The following is a 6,250-nucleotide window of genomic DNA, read 5'->3' as shown; positions in this document are numbered from 1 at the left end:
TTAATAAAATTTAAAATTTCACATAATAAATTATCCATAACTTAATATTAGAGGTTCACAAACAACTTCAAACATCAAAGTTTATAACTAAACAACTTCATAGATCATTAAGGAAGAGAAATATAGTGATACTAAGAAACCCAAAAGAATTTAAATTGGCATGGCTTGTGTACATATCATCTAGCAACACTTAAATTGTGGCTGTAAAGTATAAATAGATTGAATGATACTATTCAAAACAAAGGTATATTAGTACAAACAAGCATAGTTTGTTGATACATAACCGGTTTACCATATGCAGGACTTTGAAATACACTGATTCAGATATATAGAAGCACATTGACACTGTTTTTGACTCATGCTTCACAAGAAGACTGTTAGTCTACCATAAGGCTTTTCACCTTCAACCCTAGAAGGTTGAATGTGACATGAAAACTGAACAGAAGCATATAATAAAAAGAGACAGGGTTCCAACAATTCTGTGCTTCACTCAGAAGCAAGCATTTAAGGACTAGCCGAGCCAAATACTTCTACTTATCATGAACTGAATTGACCTATTATCCCAGCTCAACAATGAATTATCGACAAATAGTAAAATACTATGTTGCTAGATCAAACCCAGGTTATAAGACTCTTCACGATCACTTGTTCGCATCACCCTCGTCACATTTGTGTTTGCATTATTGTGCTTGTGTTCCATTCATTTACTCTAGTTTTTATGCTATTGTGCTAGGGAGGGAAAAGTGGAAAATACACTACACAGAAAAAGGGAAGGGAACATAGTTAACAGTATAGTTATAACTTATGAATCCAAACTAATCTGAAAACATATCAGTAGCAAAAACTAATTTGAATCGAATTCCAAAGTCAGAATCCAAATTAAATTGAATTCAGAATTACATCACCATTCAACAAATTGAATAAATAATGTCTTCTGGCTGTTGTTTCTGTTCCATCTTCAACACCCAGCAAAAATAAATTAACCTTCAACAAAAGTAACTCAAACAAATTAACCTAGCAAAGAAAATATTTAATCAAATCATTCAATCAATCATTATTTCAGAAAATCAGTAACTCAGATTAAGCAAAATTATCAAACTCAGAATCAGAAATCAAAGAACCCAAAACCCAGAATCGGTATTATTAACAAATGTACAAACCAAGCAATATTAAGTAAAGCAGCAGCGCTTACCGGCGGCGAAGGAGGAAGAAAAGTGACGGCGAGGGAGGAATGGGATGGGAAGTGACGGGCTGATGACAACGGAACAAGGGAAGTGAACTCGAACAGAGAGCGACAAAGAGCTCGAAGCTCAGACACAGAGAGAGTGAGTGAGAGAGAGAGCGCGCGCTTGAAGAGATGACGATCGACCGGGAAACCTTCGCGACGGTTATGCCACGGGTCAACGCTTCCTTTGTGCGACAGTGACGAGAAGAGAAAAGATGAGAAGGGATTGGCGATGAGAAGAGTGTAACGGCACCCACGATTCCCGCCGGCGGCAAAAGCACCATCTACTGGAGAAGAAGAGTTCGGCCATGGGGGATTGTGATGGCGGGCTGGTGGCTGGGGTTAGGTTAGGGTAAGGTTTCTGATTCTCAGAGATGAGATAAAGAGGTGGGGGTGGCGTGGGAATGACGCGTTAGAGCTTATATACCGAACCGAAAATCCTGAAAAAAACTGGATGGTTCTACCGGTTCACCAGTTAACCGCCGGTTTGACCAATTTTTTCACCAGTTTTTTGCCAAACGGTTTCTGACCTTATCCGGACCGGCTAGGTGACCGGTTCCCAGTTAATCCAGTTGAACCAGCCGATCCAGTTCGATTTTCAAAACCATAGTTTTTTCCCAAAAAGAAGGATTTTCCTGAAAGGGGTTTTAACGAGGCATCAAAGTAGAGGCTAAGGGGCAACAATTTTTAACCCCTTAGTAACAAAAAGTATCTTTGTCAATAAATAAAGATCTTTTTTTACATCTCTTTATAAATTCCAATAATTATTTTCCTATGAAACGTGCCGACTTAAGCTCGATAAAACATGAAAATCCCATGCCCGACCTATGTGGCCGGTAGGATGAAACGACGAGGTACAAGTCGGTGTAAAGAGGTTACACAGTCGATCGCAATAACTCAGAATCCCAAAACCTAAAACGACTACCTAGTCGGAGGAACCGAGAAAATCAAAATGCATCGCAAAAATAACCTAAGATACAGAAAACTCAATAAACAAAAATTGGGTACAAGGAATGCAAAAATAGATAAGAAAAACCATCAGAAATCAAAGGTAGAAGCTGTCCCAAGTCTCTGAAAACCACACTTAGACCAAACACAGCCTGCCAAGATAAAAAGGTTTTTTCCAAATAAAAAGATCAAAGAGGTTACTTACGAGAAATCCAAAGAAACTACGAAAAGCATGCACAAATCAAATATCTTAAGAAAAACCCTTATCCAAAAAAGTGTTATTTTTAAAGCAAAAATTAAATTTTTTGTTAACAGCCATAAAAGGCCAAGGAAAGTCAGGAACAACCACCACAAGAAACAAAGATAAAAATTGTTCAAGAGGGGCCCACAAGCCGGGCCCCAAATAGCTCAGATCAAGTAAAAGAAGGATCGGCATCACCAGAAGGTAGAGAGGTCGGGACAGCAGCAGGAGAAGACGGAGCAGTCTCTTCAGCAGCAGGAGTCGGAATGTCTGAAGACGTCGGCTGAGATCCCTCTCGAGGACGAGATTCTACAATCCTTTGGCCACGGGTCTTCAGCTCAGAATCCGTCTCAGGTCGGGGAGGAGAAACAATAGCCCCATTCACAACGATCTTATCAGGATCAAGAGGAGAAAGATCCAGGCCAGGAGCAATAACACCGACCTGTTCCTTAAAGATCCTCCAGGCCTCCTCCGAGCTCTCCGCTACGGAGTCCTCCAGATCCTAATAAGCCTCCCGACCTTTCTCCAACTCCCGCTGAAGGTCAATGTTGTCAGTAAAGATCCTGATATAATTCTGCTCCGCCTTTTCTTTCAGGCCCTCCGTCATGGCACACTGAGCCATCAACTTCTTCTTCCTCTCTTGAAGTCGGGACCTCTCCTCCTTCAAACCAGCAACTTCCTCTTGGAACCTCTTCTCTTCCTCTTGATAAAGGAAAATCCTCCCCTCCAGCTCTTCAACTTTTTGGGTAGAACCCAAAGAGCTAAGGGGAGTATTTTCAAAAATATCAAGAAATTTTGTACATACCCTAGCAGCCCGAACACTCCCCTGAACCAGGATATTAAGATGGTTTCGAACGGAAGCGTCATCCATATTAATATGAGTATGGGGAAAGATGTGATTCCGAACAAATTTAGGACCATCAAAATCCCTAGAAGAAGCGCCTGACCTCGAAGTCTTGCGCTTCTTCCTCTCAGGTTCAGAGGAAGCTTGGGCAGGAAGGATGGGAGGAGGAAGAGAAGAGGCAGAAGTAGAAGTTACCATAATTGGGCGAGAAGAGGTCCCCAAATCACGAGGAGGAGGAGGAGGAGGAGGAGGACCAGTAGCCCTAGCAGCGTCATCTCGGGCCTGAGCTCTTCTCTTGTCATCCTGAACTTTCTGGTAGGAGGCGCTGGATCCACCCTTCACCATCTCTGAAAAGAGAAAACAAGCAAGATTACAGGTTGGAAAAGTATCATAAACAAGTCGGAAACTTCAGTAACAACTACAAAAACTACCTAGCGGGGTCTGCACAAAACTCGGAGAACCCAGAAGAAACTTTTTCGTATCCAGATTAGGGGCCCTTCCCCAAGCTTCTCGGAAAAATCCCACAACAGCCTCCTCAACCTCATCCAAGTCATCCAGGCCATATTTCTCCACATGAGAGGCCTCTAACCAATAAAGAGGAAAGCGGGGAGAAGAATTTTTGTCCAGGAAAAAAGGATGGTGACCCTCTACGGCTTGAATCTTGAAGAAAAAGTTTTTAAAGTCATGGAAGGAGTCGTCAAAAATAGAGATAACTTTCCGACCTTGAATGTCGCGGAAAGACACCAACTACTGCTTATTATTTTGTCCACTAAAAGGCTTGGTCAGATGAAAAAGGTAGGAGGAGGAGGAGGAGGAGGAGGAGGGAGGAGGAGTGCCGGCAGCCCTCGCAGCATCAACCCGTGCCTGCGACCTTCTCTTTGCGTCTTGGACCTTCTGGTAGGAGGCGCTGGAACCTTTCTTCACCATCTCTGAAAAGAGGAAAACAAAAGAACTAGACTACAAGTCGGAAGACTATAGGTCGGAAGAATATCACGAACAAATCGGAAACTAGTCTACAACAAAGAAAGACTACCTAGTTGGGTCCGTATAAAACTCGGAGAGCCTAGAAGAAACTTCTTTGTATCCAAATTAGGGGCCCTCCCCCAAGCATCTCGAAAAAATCCTACAACAGCCTCTTCTACCTCATCCAAATTCTCCAGACCATACTTCTCCACAGGAGAGGCCTCTAACCAGTAAAGAGGAAAGTGGGGAGAAGAGGTTTCGTCCAGAAAAAAAGGATGGTGACCCTCTACGGCTTGAATTTTGAAGAAAAAGTTTTTAAAATCATAAAAAGACTCATCAAAGATAGAGAAAACTTTCCGACCTTGAATGGTCCGAAAAGACACCCACTGCTGCTTGTTATTTTGACCACTAAAAGGCTTGGTCAAATGAAAAAGATAGAAAAAGATTTTTGTGGAGAGTGGAAAGTCTAGCTCTCGACTGACAAGTTGATAAATTTTCATGAAACCCCAAGAGTTGGGGTGAAGTTGGCTGGGAGCAACTCGGCAATGGTTCAAAACCTCTATCTTAAAATCAGAGAAAGGTAGAAAAACTCCTAGACGGGTAAAGAGCCTCTCATACATAAAAAAGAAATGGGGGTCAGCATCGGCAGCCTTCCCAAAATAAACCTGGTCTTCAGGACCCGGGACAATCAACTCATACTTTGGTTCATCCTCATCAAGAACACAAATCCTATGGTGGGTGCGGAGATCGGTGATGTAGTCTGTATCTACTAAGGGTTCCTCCCCAAGAACAGTAATGCCTACCCACTAAGAAACGTGAGAAGTCATCCTTTCCAGTAAAAAGAAATGGGAGAAAAAGCGACAAAAACCTACAAAGGAAAATGGAAAAGGATCATGCACAAAACCTCTAAAAAACGGAGCAGCCTCTCTCAAGGGCGTGAAAGCAAAAATGACTAAGACCAAGTACTCAATAACAACACGCAAAAACTCCTCTAATGCATAAAGTAAAAGCACAAAATGGTAGAAGAGAAAAAGGAAAGAACTAACCTTCGTTTGCGAAAGCGAAAGAGAACAAGCGTAGCAGCAGTAAAGCACTCCGAGAAGGAAGGCCAAAAAGCTTCTTTCTTTGAAAAGAGTAAGGATTGCAGGAAGTTTTTAGAAGGCGAAAGAAAACAAAGAAAAGAGAGGGAAAAGCATTTATAAACACACCAGGGGCAACTTGGTAAAAAGCGATGCAATCATTAAAGAAATGCGCCGTTACCAAAGTAACTGCTCCCACGTGTAAATGCGAAACCCGAAACAGACGCGGCATTTGATTAGACGCGACTGTTGAAAAATTCAAAACACGTCGGTTTTAAATTACGTTGGTTTCAAATCACGTCGGTTTTCAATCACGTCGACTACAAGACTGAGCTCACCTACTCGAATCCAACTCATAAGTGAAAGTGATTGGACTCGAGTAGGGCACTGTTCATACCCTGGCCCAACACTAAGGCCCAGGTCCTAATAAACCTAAAAAGTCCAATCCAAAGATTAGCCTTCACTTGCCACCGACCTTCTCACAAGAAGTCGGATCCAACACAGACTCGCTCCAAAAAAGTCGGGATCGAAGGATAGCTGGCAGATAATGCTTATTCAAATAAGTAATTGCCCCTAAAATTTCTCAACCCACTTCCAGGAGCTATATCTCAACTTCCCTAAGATAAAGGGACGGTTATCCACCTTAAAAGGTGGTTATCCACCTTAAAAGGTGGAACTACTTCAACGTTGGTTATTGGTTTACCACTATAAATACACTGACACCCCTCAAGTATCTCTAAGTTCCAATACTTTCTAAACCTGCTAAAACCCTTTGCTAACTTTGGTATCGGAATGTCTTTGCAGGTACTACTCCCCATTCTTTCACATTCACATACACAAGTCGGACAGTAGCTCTCAGACGCGAATCAAGTCAAAAGTCCTCTCCTCCAGACGTTTGGGCCAACCTTATCAGTCCAATCCATTAATCTCCGGTTACCCACCGTAACAAT

Source organism: Arachis ipaensis, chromosome B06 (assembly GCF_000816755.2).
Source record: "Arachis ipaensis cultivar K30076 chromosome B06, Araip1.1, whole genome shotgun sequence".
Lineage (NCBI taxonomy): Eukaryota > Viridiplantae > Streptophyta > Magnoliopsida > Fabales > Fabaceae > Arachis > Arachis ipaensis.
This window is presented reverse-complemented; position numbering follows the sequence as displayed.